Raw genomic sequence first — 17,573 nt, forward strand, 5'->3', positions numbered from 1 at the left:
ACTGCATTATCTTAAAGAAATTTAGCTATTGTTTATATTATTTTATTTCAAAGAAAATCCGCTATTTTGTAAGATGAGATTTCCTTTATTTAGATTGGCGAATTCGTTCACACAGTGGAGGATGACCTGCGCGAGAGTTTGTGGATTTTTTTTCCCATTAATACATAAAAATAATATTTGTAATACTTTGAAAATATACTATGATTTTAAGGTTCTACGACATTCTGAATACTTCTTGTTAGTTAAATCATTTTAAATTTCTTGTTGTTGCATGGGTAAAATTTATAAGCTACCATGTAATTATATAAATAACTATACTTTGAAAGTTCTACAAACTGATAAGCACATATGGACACTTCTTTAAATAAAATAAATGATAGGTACATAGTAATATATATGTCTATACCTACTTATATTTTGTAGTTTAACTTGTAAGCATAAAAAATATATAATACTATTTTATTATTAGCGTAATTTAAAATAGTAATTGTAACTTAGAATTTACCAAGTAAATTCGGCCTTGTTATAAATGCGCAATTGTAAAACACAATTCGTCATAATATCTACAAGTTTATGACATCCGCACAATGCTATAAACTGCACTCAACGTGTTTTGAACACGATCATGTCGTATGTAATTATTGCAATAAAACTCTGCAAAGTGTTGCCTCCGCCAACCTCCAGTGCTCCAGTCCACTGTAAGATTTAAGGCTATTTCGTAACCATTCGTTATCGGACTCACGACATTTAATTAAAAAATGCATGAAAACTATCTGTAGCAATATATTGTGTAATGCGGTACAAAAGATTTCAACGACGTTGCAGCTTTCGTGAATTTATGGTGTGATAAGAGAAAAGGCATACTTTATTATATTAAATACACTAACTGTAACTGATAAGATATAAAAGACCTTATTTGTTGCAAAAAACGGATGTACATAATTCTAATGTAACTAAGTGTTAAACCAAATGGCGCTCGTAATAATCGTACATGCATTTGTATTAATTATAATAATGCATTCGAAACGTCACATAAATTGACGATGTAAAATACGTAAGTATGGCGGGAAAATCCATTTCGTATTTCGAAGGCAGTATCACAGGCGCACGGGGCGGCGTCGCGGTTGCGACTAGCGCTATCGTTCAAGCAACCGAGTACCGTTAGAGTGAGAGAGCCCAACGACACCGCGCGTGCGAGGGAGACGGCGGACCGCGCCCCGTCCGAGCCATCCGGAAGCCTCGCTGAAACTGGACCGTTTTCTTTTCTTGTTATTATTGAGATCGGCTCTCAAGTTCTGTTGTTGTCGCGCGGCGCGCCGCTCGCGGTGATAACGCGATGCAATGCCGGCCTGCGCACGCGCACAGCTTTAAGCTCGCTCCGACGATCTGCACCCCCGTTATGGAATGGATACTATCGAGTGCCACTGACTCCTATGGATATTGTGATTAAAAACGTAGTGATAACGAATGTGAAAACTATTGTGCTCTCAATAAGCGCGATCGCAACGGATTTTTATTAAACTTTTTGAATTTTTTTCTGTTGGAAAAGTGCTTTTTGATACCGATTTAAAATCGGATCCGTCGAGGCATCTTTAATATTTTCTTCTGTACGAAAGGTAGGTCCATAATTTTTTATTTATTTGAGGAAGAAATTTTTATACATTTAATAGAATTTATAAATTAAAATTAACCATGATATTTATTTATTATGTTTTTCCTACACTTAAAAAAAATTTCAAACAATAAATCACGTGTTTATTATACATAGCTTCATAGCGTAGGAGACAAATAAAATAATAACATTCAACTTCTTAATAGAATATAATAATATCTTATTTAATAAAAAATGTAAGTAAATATTTAAATTGTTTTTTTTTATTACTTACGACTTTATTGCTTTTACACATTCATTAATATACTACATTAAGAATTGTTTATTGATCAATATATATACTATTATCATAAAAAATAAATTAATAATTTTAATTGTAAATGGGCTTTATACACTTTCTTTTTATTCAAATCAAATCAAATATATTTATTTGCTCGTATATCGTCGTTTACGATAGATAATTAATGTTTTAACTAAATATTGCTCTTATTATACTTTAATTCACAAATAAAAAAAAACAATAACCAATAAAAAAACTCAAGCAATCGATGAGATAACCGTCTACTTAAGTATAACAAAGTTAATAGAACGAATTGCTAAAAAATATTTCCCATACAATACGTCAAGGTGAATTAATACTACAGTTTCACTACATTTTCACTGTGTACAATAAAAAATAAATAAAACAAACTAAACAAGATTATTCGACCCAGTAAACCAGAAAGTTAAACGCGCCGCGCGCCGCCCGCCGGCCGACGCGCGACGGTGCTTTTTATTTTAAACCATTGTTAATGCCGGGACAAGTGATTCATTATTATTTACCTTATCTTTCACTTTTATTCAATTCAATAGAAAATTTTATACAATTCAATTTATTGGATACATTTTTTGCTATCGATATCGGTCAAACTATAATATAACTAACTATTCAACGTTTTGGCCAAATGAAAATCAATTGTGTTTTAATATTTCGGAATTTTATAATAATTTCTTCGTTTGTCTTGTCGCTTGCAATAAAATTTAATTAATTTAATCGATTTAAAATATTTTCATATATTTTACAAAATAGCGTACATTTTATTTCACCAAATATTTCATATAAAAGAGAATCGCAATAAATTATTTCTTTAGGTGATACAAAATAACATAAACGTATCGGAGCAAAATATTTAATGTCTATTTTTTCTTCTCTTATTTTATTTAAATTTCCAAACCTAAAAATATACATTCTTCGTATTTATTTTTTTCAAACATTTTCATCTCTTTTTTAATTTTAATAGAGAACTTTTAATATATTTAAAGAATCTCCTTAATAAATAGTTAACGTAATATTAGTGTGTGTAAATGTAAACCGCTTATTGTAATACGATTACAAATAACTTATAAAAAATAAAATAAACACGTTGCATCAAAACTGCACTTATCTCTATATTGCATCGTCGAATTGACGTACAATAAGCAAACAATTTTAAATTCAAAGCACTCGTATTTAAAACGATTTTAACAAATATGTCTTTACAATGACGACATACAATAGAAAGTGTAATAGCTTTATGATATAACTCTCAATGTATATAATTACGGTTCTAATAAGAATATTCTTATCAGACATCGCGTCTTTCAAACCAATTTAAATCGGCCGAACTTTTTTTTATTCGCGAGTAATAGGTATAGACATTGATACCAGTTCAGCTTTACAATGTGGCTGAATTCGTAGATGGCAATCATTTTGCGGCATCAAAAGTCAATCACATTCTTTTTAATCGTTTCTCACGGACCGCACGAAGATTGCATTCCCGATGCAGGAAAAAAACCACAATACAACGTTCTGCTGTGTCATCTCTGTTATTATAAAATAAAATAAAAAATAATTAGACATTTCGCTTTCACTGGTACGGAATACGGAGTGCGTAGAGTTAGATAACTGTCAGAGCTGCTCGATTTAATTTCGATCGCGTACAGCGACATTATTCCGGTTTATTATACGCATCAGTGAGTGCGTACGTCTTGTATTTTATTTTATGTGATTGGCTTTCATTTTTTGATGTAATTGCGCATTTTGTATCTAGTTTATTGGAAGAGCGGAGAAGAGAAAATGAACGGTGAACATTTATTTTATATTTTGCGGACGATTTAATGTTTTTATTATAACACATATATACAACTGGATGGTATTTTCAATATCCTTACAACAATTTTATTTTCTGAATTCGCAGAAAAACATAAAATACAAACAAAAAATTCGTCCATGCAATAGACAAAATTTTATAAAAAACTGAAATTAAATATTTTATAACAGTATTTCGCAGACTTCTATTTAATCCTTACTCTATAATTTATATTTTATGAATAAAAATCAAAATGAACAGTTTTACGTGACCGTTGCAAAACCCCAGAGCATCAGTATGCTAATGATAAATATTTGCGTCACTAAATTATCCCGGGTAGGTGTGACGACAAATGAATGATTTCAAAACGAGCTCATAACCATTTGCATATAATTGCAGTCTAACTCTAATTATACAGGAATATACGCGTACATTATCTCCAAGAGCCAGCGACTGCTAAGTGACCATCTGTTATGAATACCATCAATCTTCTTTAGAATACTAGGTACTTCGAGTATATTGTTAGTAAAAGTTATAGAGTTATTGAATACGAAGTAGTAATGGAATCGATTGTAATCTATCATTATTGCCTATCTAATTGTAATGTTCCTTCACAACGAGATGGGATATTAGAATGCAAGTGCATTTGCTGTTTATTGAGATATATTTCGATGCTACTATTATATATTTTTAATTGCTTGTAACAATTTAGTTTTAATTAGAAATTTCCTACATAATAAGATGCAAATAAGGACGGATAAGGCTTTTACAATAATAAATAAGAATCATATTATCTATCCAATGTTCTATTAAATTTTCGAAACAATGTGTTTTAAATAGAATGTTGTTACAAAACTGGAGCGTTCTAAAGGGAAGAGAAAGTCGCATCATTCACAAAATATCAGATAATCTATGCTACTCCTAGTACTGCTTTAAACTCTGCAAATTAGCAGGCGATATACACAGGGCTATTGGGTAGGCACAATGCAAGAGATCGTATCGGCAGACATTTCGATGCTAAATACAATTTACCTATTTGCGACGATACTATCATCTACGGTATGAAACAGTTTCTTTAATGAAATATGCGAGAACTTTTCCAGTGTTCCATAGGTTGCAAAACAATATTATTGTCGTTTGGTATTTCACGGCCTTTTCATTTCACAATATAAACAACCTCACGGTAGTTTTTTATAACCATACCAATTCTATACATCGATTGGATTGAATACTAATATAGTTTTCCCGAACAAAAATATTTGTATCTATGCGGGACTCGTAAATATTATTCGTCGCTGCAGCAGACACATGAATCACGATGACTGCATCGTATTTGTATTCACTGGGGATGAATTCGCGTCACTCTCAAAATTGTCACCACAATACCACACAGAAATTCAATCCTAAACAACCTATAAATATACTGTACCCTGTTGAAAATCGCATGAGTGTTTTCGTTACCTAGCCTACTAGTTTCCGAAGAGATTTCTAATAAAAATTCAAGGAAATTTGAAATAGTCTGCATTCAAGTACATCACTCAGATTGTAAAAAAATGCACAGACGACGGTATAGACCGAGACGCATAATTTTTAGATTCATTTTCATAATGTGCAGCCAAACGGCTGAGGTCAACTTCGTACATGTAACAAACTTTATTATAAAATAGGAAATCACTAGACTAAAATGAACAAAAACATTTCAAATATTTTTCAATCTATAATATTTATTTATAAAATGACACGTTGCACATAAAGGGTGAATATTACACTATATAGTTATATAACAATGTGTTATAATATATTTGATATTGTTTCTTGCGTCGGAGAGACTTGGCCAAGACAGAATTAGAAGATGTGAAAAGCTGATTATAATATGAACGGCTTTGGTCGCTCCGAGCTAAACAGATCAAATGATAACGATACCGTTTCTAACATATTATTTATTGCAAAAATATTTAAAATACACTCGTAAATTATATAACTCTTGGGCCTTTAAATCACCGCAATTTAAATTATATGAAAGATACTCTTTAAGCTATTAATTCACTAAAATCTATTTATGATTCTTGCGCCACGCTATAATATCTTGAGTAAAAGTAATTTATCAGTAATATGGATGAGTAAAGAAATTATTTAATGTTATGAAAATCACGTAGCATGTAGCTACGTTTGTAACCAGTATTCTACGTAAGAACATACACATAATTCACTCAGACTGATGTATATTTTCTTTCACAGTGAGTTTGCGTTAAATCTATACTAATATTATAAAGCTGAAGAGTTTGTTTGTTAGTTTGTTTGAACGCGCTAATCTCGGGAACCACTGGTCCGATTTGAAAAATTCTTTCGGTGTTAGATAGCTCATTTATTGAGGAAGGCTATATATAGGCTATATATCATCACGCTACGACCAACAGGAGTGGAGCCACGGGGGTGAAACCGCGCGGAGCAGCTAGTTAAAAATAAACAAATAATAAAGAAAACAGAAAGTGTGCTATATTGTTGAATGTGACAAGGCTACGATCATAAATACCCATAAACCTACATTACTTAAACCCATAACGCTCACACGAGTTAAAAAAGTCCTCACTTTCATTGCCTATGCGTGGCATACGTCTTCATTGCATAACTCGATGGCAATCGGTGCATGGGAACCGAATTGTTCACTCAAATCTTTTTCACACACATGAATGTAGACATAAAGCTGATTGCACGCACCTTGTTGCGATCACCTTTAAGTGGATGCACAAAAAACTGCATGTTTCACATACGATTCTGCAATTAATTAAGGTAATAGTTCGTTAAGCACAATAATCGAGTTGATTGCGCGTTTTAATTGTGCGTCTAGCCTTTATGTGCGGAATTTAGGTCATAAATGGGCGACGGACGTCTAGTTCAATAGTAGTGAGATTATAAATATTACATCACGAAACTTATATAATCCATGAAGTATGATCGAATATTTATGTCACAAAAAGTAGTGTAATCAATTTTCTTTTGTCAAAAATAATAAAACTATTACCGTAAATGTATCGGTGTAAATTATGAAGTTATGAAACGACCACCGCCGCTATGTTAATAGAAAAAATGCAAAAATTTGATTGAACAAAACGTCACTCTCGATTTCATTCAAATGAAATCGTTTCGCTATAGATATTATCGTGATTTATAACAATAAACCCAAAAAATCCCATCGGCGTGCGAAATCGCGAAAAATTAGAATTGCATCATCAACAACCGTATAATTGGCGTTGCAGATTCTTATAAAAATGATCATTTATGGGTCGTTTTGAAATAATGGCCAATTTGAAATAAAACTGGAGGATATAGCACCAGTAATTAAAACTTGCAATGATAATTGTAATGAATTTCAGTTAATTAATTAACCACAGATTTTATTTCAAATCCTTTAAATAGATCAATATATTCTTTTGATAAAATCACGATATAAACTTAATATCTCTCTTCTAATATTTGTATTCCTATACTGCTCATTTCTCCTTTGTTTTTGTATAATATTATTTGATTCTTAAGTTATCTATCTATGTATAGGTAATTACAGTTTCTTGTATATGGATGTATTTATGCACTATCTACCTTTTTATTGATTTATTTTTCCTATATCCCAAGGTTGCCTGGAAGAAATCGCTTTTAAGCGATAAGGCCGCCAAATTGTACATTTGTTTCCGTAAATTTTGTTTTTGTGTGCATTGTACAAAAAAGTGTTTTCTATTCTATTCTATTCTAGCCTACAGACAAAGATCCATTCATCGACGCGTTCATAATAAAGTGGTTTACCTGAAAAGTAAGATGTCGAAAACTAGATTTAAGTAACACATATTCACAAATTTGCTGTAAACCGTGCGAACGGAACGAAAGGAAAGATAAATAACTCAATTTAATTTATTAAACATCCGACGAAATGCCAATACATCTTATACGTAAGAACCTTATAATATGCGAAAATAATTACACATTTTATAGAATGAGCGTCGTATTTTTTCTTGGAAGTCGAGTATATTTAATAATTAGGTCAAACCAACAGATGCGTTACCCGAGACGCAAGATTCTGTGGATTGTAAATTATAAGTGTATCTATACTAAATATAGGTTCCAAGATAAGGACAACCCTTGATACTTGAGGTTAATAACCCTTACAGTATTGACCGTTTTCTCTAATTGTGTCATATTCAAATACTTATAATCATCAAACAAACAGACAAAAATAGAAGAGAGATATTAAGTTTAAAATTATAGAGTATGAAAATTAAGAACATGAAAAAATATATTTAAATACATGCAAATAAAGTCATACTAATCACTATAAAGAATATTTATCTGAAGTATAAAACTTGATGAATTCCAGATAGAATATAATTACATGATACAACTGAGATCGACAATTTTAATATTCAATTAACTTGACTATAATAATTCTAATTTCCATTTAAATTCATGTATTCATGCGAATATATTTTATAATGCGCAGATCTTAGATTCATTATACATAATAATCTATATATATTTACATTATTATTGTTTCAGGTACCTTATCTATACTAATATTATAAAGAAAGGTTTGTATGTATGTATGTATGGTTTTCACGTTTAAACTACTGAACCGATTATAATGAAATTTAGCACACATATAGAGGGTAACTTGGATTAACACATAGAATAGGTTTTATCCCGGAAATCCCACAGGAACGGGAACTATGCGGGTTTTCCTTTGAAAACGCGGGCGAAGACGCGGGCGAAAAGCTAGTTAAATATAAAAAGGATGAGAACTGAAATTTTGTACGAGTAAAAATATTCATATATTTTTTTTAGAACAAGATACTTAATTTTTATTTTTTTTCCTACCGGTCGTATGGAATTCTGTATAAAATATTGGAATATGATCGCGGCCTGTCCAATGCCCTAGGAATGCTCGTATCAAAGCAAACAATAGCAATAACAAAAACTCTCTCACGGCACATAATAATGAATAGTTAACAACGAAAACTAGGTGAATCTTTGTGCAATAGCCTAGTGTCTTTTAAAAGAAATATGATCATTTTCAATTTCATAATGTTTCCCACACGTGATATGAATGGGCCGTACTTGACAACGAGGCTCTGACAAATTAGTGTAATCATAACGAGATTTTGTATGTTACTTATCATTTTGTTGGTTTTGTTACGTGCCATTAAAATATCGTTAACGATTTCAAAAATTACTTGAATAATACCCTATATAAAGTACGTTAATTAAATCAATCTGCTCTTAAAGTTCTATTTTAAAAACATTTCAATAAAACAAAAAAATGCTTAATTCAAATCTATTAATATCTACACACATAAATAAACAAAGACGCATAACGTTGCGTAGCATTATAAAATATGCATATATGGTGGCTATTAATGATTTGTTTTTATTAAGACTGAGTGAATCATCTCGCACCGAAAAATCTAAAAGTCAAATTCACACAACTCGTACATATTGCCCAAAAAAGGAATGACTCATTCGCATATTTACGAGCATAACGACATAGGAAGCAGTCATTTGTCAAAATGTATGTTAGCTTGTTAACGCATTCATAATTTGTTGTTATTCTTTAATTTACTTTATCAGACGACACGAAGACACGTCTAGGGACTGATAAAATCGGATTACGGCACTTCTCACGCGAAAACTTAAAATTCTTCAAGCCCTAGTCACCGCACGGCGCCTGTCAATTGCTTAATGCTGAATGAAGAAATGTGTAACACCCGTGTTTTGTTTCTGCACGAATGAGACATTTAACAGTTTTCATCCTAATTACTTAAACACATGCATGCTGTTTATGAAATCAGCTCTAGTTATCTTAAAACTGACTGCTATAACAGTTGCAGGTGCGAGTTTTTAATAGCAAGTCCAAAATTAGAAAAATAGCTTTAAAAGTAAGCATCTTAATTAAGTTCAGTTTTTTGGCTACACAATAAAATTGAATTTGAACAAAATAAATAAAAAATACACCTTATTAAAAACCAGTATTATTTAGATTCATATTACATATTTCACGCCGTTGCGCTGTAGGTATAACGAAACACTAGTATGAACTTCTGCATTACTAACAATAGTATGATAAATAACAAGAGTAAACAGAACAATGAAGGGAACGTGGCTTTAAAAATGGACGTGAATATACGCCAAGAGCACACGTTCAATGCAAATTGGCCAAATGTCATACCGTAGTAGAATCTTACACAACTCTGACATTCCTTTTTGTTCAAGATTCTCAGTGGTCCGTGTGAAACGTTCTCACGTCATAATGCGATGCTAGGAGATAAGCCAGCGATCCGGCTAAACGCTGTATTAAGATAACGTAAGGGGCATCCACAAACACAAGTTCAAATTAAATCATTCAGTGGAAACAACGCCACTTAGCGCTGTAAAATTACACGGCGGTTGAACTCGTATTGCTATGTTCTGCTTACGTTAACTACAGGCAAACTTAACGCAAAAAACATTTTTAATGTTACGTGTTTTTCGAGTACGGATATAAATATATCCGTTACAAATAAAGCAGTTCTGGAAGTAACGTCCTATTCCGAAACACATCAAAACCAACATCGGAAAGAAGTGATTTTATAATTCGCACACTAGTGCTCATAAAGATATTTAATCTTCCTATCTAATTAAGTCCGGCCTTGAATGCCTAGCGTTGCGAACCATGTCGATGTGATCCACGCAACGCCAATATGTGGGCCGACATATCTGTTTCAAACATGCGATACCTCCCGGTGACAGTTACATCATAAGCCTTACTAACCTCTTTCCTTTCTCACACACTGCTATCGAGGTACGATCGACTTCCTTTCGATTTGGTGCCACTTCCTTTTCGTCGGATTCAATTATGCATAGATGCCTATCTATAAAAATTGACAAGCGCCAAATTCCGTTTTATTGCTGCTGTATTGGATTCGACTGGAATCTTCGAGACTGTGACGAATATCGTTTTTTTTTTGCTTCTTGGAAGATATCTCGAATTGGATGTCACAACAAAACAAAGCAGGATATATCCATGTTTTAACTCATTAAAGTTTAACATGTAAGACCAGATTCTAGCCTCTTTAGTGGGAAAATTAAACGGCTGATGATGATGGTATGGATCAGTCTCACACTTTTGAATGCTAATAAATATATTAAGAATTAATAAACTATCGAATCAGCACATAATTTTATGTTAAATATACCAGTTTCAATATATTTCTCACGATTTACCGTCCTCCAAGTGAACATCCGCCGAACTGATTTGCGGCGAATACGAGATTTCGTCCCCGTCCTGTCGACGATTGATTAGCCAATTGAGGATGTAAATTACGGCGCATCTAATGTAATCTAGGATGAGGTCTGGTGGCATTTAGAGCACTTAGCCGCAGCACCGTTATTTTTATTGCCGTCGCGGTGCGTCTGAATCGTAATATTACCCAATAAAGCGTACTAAAGCCTCCAATTACGCTGTCATTAATTCGAAATTCAAGTTTTTAACAATTACTGCGAACCAATTTGGATTGTAATATGTGAACTTGAGCAACCGCCCATCGACTTATTATTTCAAATGAGAAATGTAGCAAGGAATCGATGTAGATTTACGAGCACTTACAAAAAGCAATCAAAGGGGGCGTGACCGCCAGTAATTATTTCTTAACACCATCTTTAACTTTGCTACCGAAAGTGGTCCATTAGAGACTTCCTCTGACTTAATGGTTCTGATTGAGATGCTGTTAAACACTTAATTAAATCCGGTTAATTATACTCTAATTTAGCCAGTGCCTAATTTCATAAGCATTTCGATGGTTTAATAATTTATTAACTAAAACATGAAATTGAAAATGTTAATAAGCAATCGTATCTTAACGTAAGTAATGACTTTTTTAAATCGAATGTTATAATTTTGTATTACCAATATACGGTTGAAAGCACAATTATGGCTGAATTTAATTAGGCTTCCGAGAATATTACGTACTAAATAAAATCTGAAAATCTGAATAATTTACCTTACCGAAATGTTCTTGTTTAGCGTTAAAAACAAATTAGCCGCAGGCACTTGTGGTTAAGTCATTTAAGTGTTGAGACTTATCGATCAATTTTATAGCTCCATAAAGGATTCATTATCACTCTGAATGAATAGACCAGCGGAGGATGTTTATAGTGCACTTGGGATCAATAAATCAATATCGTAACTTGTTAATGATTTTCTAGTCGATTTTAACTATGATTTGCTATAACTGCAGCATTCTGAAAGTGTTGTTCTTGTTATTTATAAAACTCTTATGAAAAAATAATAAATAAATTAAAACTTTTTCGGTTTCCTATTTTTGGCGAACATTTTCTTAATCCTATATGTACTGTTCGAAAAATGTTCATAATTATTAGGTTTTTGTATAAGTTTGTACAAACTACAAAGCCTTGATTACTTAACTATACACCTTAAGTAACCGGTTATTATTCAACACTTTATTTTTGAAAATTCTTAGTAAGTTATTATTATTTACCAACGCTTAGCTTACTCGTATGTAGGCGTGTATGATATTCGCAACTACTCTCCCAGCTTTACAGTGTAACCTTAGCTTTACAAAGCTCGTACTCACAAGGTGATTTATATAATATTATAAAGCATCAATATATGATATGTTGACATCTCCCGTCCTGTCATTGTCACGTCAGGGCAGGCTCAGACATCCAGTTTGACAGCTCGTGTGGCACTTAGCCCGATGACGAGATAAAGTATTAGCATAGGATGTATAACCGTTACCTTCTTTGCTATGTTGTTTGTCTTGTTTCTGTATGTCATAAAAGCACGACCTTGGGTTCATTGATGCGTAGAGGTGCTTAGGTATCTTGTTTGTTGTTTTGATGTGATAGAAAATATAACGATTTTCTCACTGCTGTTATTATGCCTAACGTTTTTGTATAATTTACCATAATTTTTGAGTCACCATTTAGTTTTATTACACCTATTAGTTTTGCATAGAAATGGGTTCAGAAAAACGACTATGCCAAAAACAGTTTATCTTAAACAATCGTACTCGTAAACAAATCAAACTATCAGATTTAATCGTGCGTTTATGTAAGGAATGCACCGAGCTCGCTATTTCAGCTATTTAGATCAAATTAAAAGACAATATAAATTCATCTAATGTGTTGTTTCAAAATCGAAATTGCTTGTCATTAGCAAGGCTAAAATGTCACAGAACAATGCTTGTCACAGCGGTCGAAGGCCGTACGTGAGCGCATTTCCTATTATATTATCTATTTATATTACACTGAAAACGGTCACGCAACGAAAACTGATTAAAAACGCCTCGAATATATATACATTTTAGAGATAATGTAGGCTAATGTCTATCAATTTTTGATTAGTTTTGCATACATCCAAGTATGCATAGCAATGCCAATTTTACGAGCAATTTGTGTTCGATACACAATGATGCTATTTAAGGTATCGTTACAGTTAGTGAAAGAAGCCTCTCGATGTTGGCGTCGTTCTTATAACTTGTTAAAGAAATATTGTTACTACAATATTAGAACATTCAAAGTTTATAACATAAATTTTGTAATCAGCTCAATTGGCTTATGAGTCACACTGAAAACAAATCAAAAATTGTATTATATACAATATAAAATAACCATCCCACCATATCATTTTTAACGCTCAATTACAAAGATAGCAATATTTATTTTGCATTGCGGCTTTTAAGAAGTTCCATTCACGCTAGTTCACATTTGACATTCAATGGACTGCTGGCATAATTGCGTTATCGCGTGGCCCGCGTTTATTTGATGATTATTTAGAATATAATAGCAAGAGTATTACGAAACGATGAGTGTTCACTTTCAGCCAATCAGAGTAGCACGTGTGGGGTCAAAGGTGAGCATGCGCCTTTGGCTAAGCAGGAGCGAGCACTTAACTATTGTTAAAAACAAACTGATGGTCCGTACTGAGCGTGAAGTTTCGATTACTGACGGTTTTATTTAACGCTTGTATAGTTTCTTTCTTATGACTATTAACGAATGCAAAATGAAGTCTGCATCATATACGAAATAAATACTTTATCGCACTATTGTAATCCTCTCTTTTTTATAACAGTGTGTGACCTGTATGACACATGAAATAATGATGTTGTGCTCAACGGAAGGAGAGGTCTTGGCGCGCATATAAGTAATATAATGAAACTCTATGTAGAGTACAGTAAAACGGTAAAAAATAAAAAGACTTGTATTAAAAGTAAATAATATAAAATCACATTTTATCCAACACGACACTAACAACTTATCACAGCTAGCAACTATAACTTCAACTTGTCACGTATTAAGGTTACAATTTCCTTGCGCCTCGTTAATGTTGCTTCATGGAATATAGAAATAAACGTAAAATTCATTACAACGCAGTACAATGAAAGTTTAATCGCATCATTGTCACAAGATTCCGTTAGTTGTTATCTTGCGCTTACAACTGCACTATCTCAATGACGCTCGGTTTAATTCAATCAGTGATAGTCGTATCTAGCCGTGTCACAGAAGGGGCGCGACCAACAATAAATTTGCAAGACCCTAGCGCGAAAGACGAAGTACCCGCTTAACATACAATGACTGTCGTAACCATAGTGTTGTATTCTAGGCCTGTATTAATAAATTGGACTTTATTTTGAAATCTGTCTTGTGAATTGTAGGCGTTGGTAAATACATCATTATTGTTACTTTTCTCTTTCAAATTGATTGGAACGAAACTGTTATCACTGTTATGTGTTACGCCTTTTTATAACGATTGCGATTTGTAAATTACTGTGATTCTTCCTTACTTTCCTATAATTTAAGATGGTTAAATAAAATGTCAATACCCAAATACAATTCTGACTAACGGATACGATTCTATAACTAATAAAGAACGAATATTATGACCACATGAGTTATTATAACACATTTGACACCAAAACACTCACTGAATGGATTCAGCTGAAATGTCACATCATAAATAATTTTTTTAGCGTCTGACATTTGTTGTACAGAACCATTAATTATGTACAATAATGCATCTCGGACATATATGAATATGTTTTTTAATTTTTAGATTATAACAAGGAAGTCATTTTCGCAATGAATTATATTTCGCATTTGCTTAATGTTGCGAATGAAAAATGTAGGTACGGCGTTAGGCAGTCTCTTCGTAAAATGACTTCCTTAACTTTACTTGTTCTCTTAAATTGCTACTTAATTCGTCCGAGCAATAATTTAAACAATTGCGTCAGTCTTACAATTTAAAACAATTACTGCCACGTTTAAATTCCATTCGAATAGTCCAAACGAAGCTATAGAGCAGTCGCTAACGAGTCTGGGAGTGTCCCTTGGACCAGATAACGTCAAATCATAATTGCAGGTATATAAACTACATCTGGAAATTCAACTTAACGAAATAGTGGAAAAAAACTCTAATTATTTAATTATAAAATGTGATTTTACCATTATTAGTGTTTAACAAATAAACAAGACCATATTATTTTGTTGGTGTTCAGAAAAGGCTGAGCCTACTTGGAAAACATTAGACGATACGAAATTTCGTATATTATATTGTTTTGATGAGTGTTATATTAATAATTTAATGTTAGTAGTTTTAAATACATGCACCAAAGTTTTATGTCATGTCAACCTATACAGGATGTCACACTATTGGTATACTAAGCGCGAAGGGGATTGTAGTTTTGCATACACTGATCACATTAAAAATAGTTAAATAACAAAATTAAGTCGAAAAAAATTCCTATTTTTTTTTCTACAAATCCATGTTTTCTTCTCTAGCTTCGCGCAGACGGCATGGCATATACGGCTTCGCTAATGTGAGCATTTTGTCTATGAAAACATAATCTTAAACGATAGCTCACGTGCGGGTGGTAAAATAGGGCGGATTGCTTGTACACATAGAGTTTTTAGAATTCATTTATTTGAAAAAAAAAATGCGTCTGGAATTTTATAAGTATTTTTTACGTACTCAGCATATGCAAAACTATATGTATACTCCTTTGAGCTTAGTATACCAACGGTCGGACACCCTGTATAACTAAAATATGAATGTAAGTCGATTATTGTTTAAGGCGAAAATACCAAAGCATACTATATTAGTATTGTATATGAACTTTGACGATAGCATACAATACAAACGAATCAATTTTATATTTAACTTCGCTTACTCATTCGTATAGGTTCACATTTGTAAATGTCATGTGTTCAATTATTGAATAATATTTTAACATATGGTTTGTCATCTTTCGATCGTATCAAATGTAATAAGAACAATTTGTTTCGATTTAACACCAGTTAATCTACTCGTATAAGAACAGATAAAGCAATAACACAATTATAAATGCGAAATACTCCTTTGTGCTAGTTTTCAGTGCGAATTAGACCATTAGAGATTAATTTATATAATTTTATTTTATTTTATTTTCTTTATTGGAAAACATACAGAGACAAAGACAGAGATATATAAAACAAAAAATCTTATTAACTAAAGATACATGAAAATGCCTCCTTATAGTGTTTTCACTGGGAACATATGTTATTATTTTTGCCAACACTCAGCAGTAAGAGAGACAAGAAAAAATAATCGATAAGTAATATTTATCATGCGTACATAAAAACGGAGGTAAACAAGTATTTGCAAAGTCTTTACACATTAACATTCTTACATGTTCAAAAGCAATTTTTTTACATTCATTTTGTAAGACGAAGAGGATCTTTGTTCAGATAAAGATAGTTATTAAATAGCTTTAAATACTCAACTTACATATTTCACGTCTTATGATAGAAGAAAGTAACAATTTTTAGATTTATCTACCAGTAGCTGCGCTTCGCGGTTTCACCCGCGTGGCTTCGCTCCTGTTGGTCTTAGCGTAATGACATATAGCCTTTCTTCCTTGATAAATGGGCTATCTAACAACGAAAGAATTTTTCAAATCGGACCAGTAGTTCCTGAGATTAGCGCGTTCAAACAAACAAACAAACAGCTTTATAGTATTAGAATAGATTAAAATACATAATATGTAAGCTTCAGCTTTGAACGGTAGCAAAACAGAGTCGTAAAACATAAACACAAATATAGGTATTACAATTGCAACAGAGTATCCATAGCAAAACGCAACCGCCCCGTGTCGGAGTGATCTGTCAAAGATTACACATTTTAAATTGATGAGTAGCACCAACAAGGAGTTCTGAAGAATGTGGTTTTACAATACTCGCACGCTGGAATCTAGTATAAATAACAAAACAAATAGATTTGGACGATACAATCTGATCTTTACTATTCAGTCTTTAATCATTCACGTTTGTGTTTATGCAATAATGAATAAATTATGGGTATAATAACGACTAACAGATAATGTAATCATTACTTGTACATGGTGTTTCTATTTGGATAATAAAAATTAAAATATTAAGTTAAATAATAAAATGTAATTCTATCGTTACGTAATTATAAAGGAATAATTAATCGTAATCTCTCGTAATTAAAATTTATATCTCGTAATTAATATTAAAAATCATATTCTAAGGCACCTTAATTAATCCTACTAATATTATAAATGCGAAAGTAACTCTGTCTGTCTGTCTATCTGTTACGCTTTCCCGCTTAAACCTCTCAACCGATTTTGATTAAATTTGGCACAGACAATATTTAGACCCTGAAAAGGAACATAGGCTACCTGTTATCAAAACACCACGCGGGCGAAGCCGCGGGCGGAAGCTAGTTATTAATATAAATGACATTCTACATTAATTTTAGAATATATTTTCTCAAGAAAAATAATATCGGTTACTTAAATAATGATACATTAATC

General features: G+C 32.3%; 1 protein-coding gene across 1 annotated transcript in view; it reads left to right on the forward strand.

Moving 5' to 3' along the window:
- The first annotated feature begins 1,270 nt into the window (after positions 1–1,270).
- Positions 1,271–17,573, forward strand: part of LOC149901168 (uncharacterized) — a 74,386-nt gene continuing 58,083 nt past the window's right edge. Inside the window, exon 1 of the mRNA XM_090111425.1 lies at positions 1,271–1,616. The gene's annotated coding sequence lies outside the window, so the exon portion shown is untranslated. The remainder of the gene's footprint in view (positions 1,617–17,573) is intronic.

The sequence above is a fragment of the Colias eurytheme genome, chromosome 17 (assembly GCF_061535395.1).
Source record: "Colias eurytheme isolate Ceu_HAF_F1 chromosome 17, ilColEury1 Martin Lab GWU primary, whole genome shotgun sequence".
Taxonomy (NCBI): domain Eukaryota; kingdom Metazoa; phylum Arthropoda; class Insecta; order Lepidoptera; family Pieridae; genus Colias; species Colias eurytheme.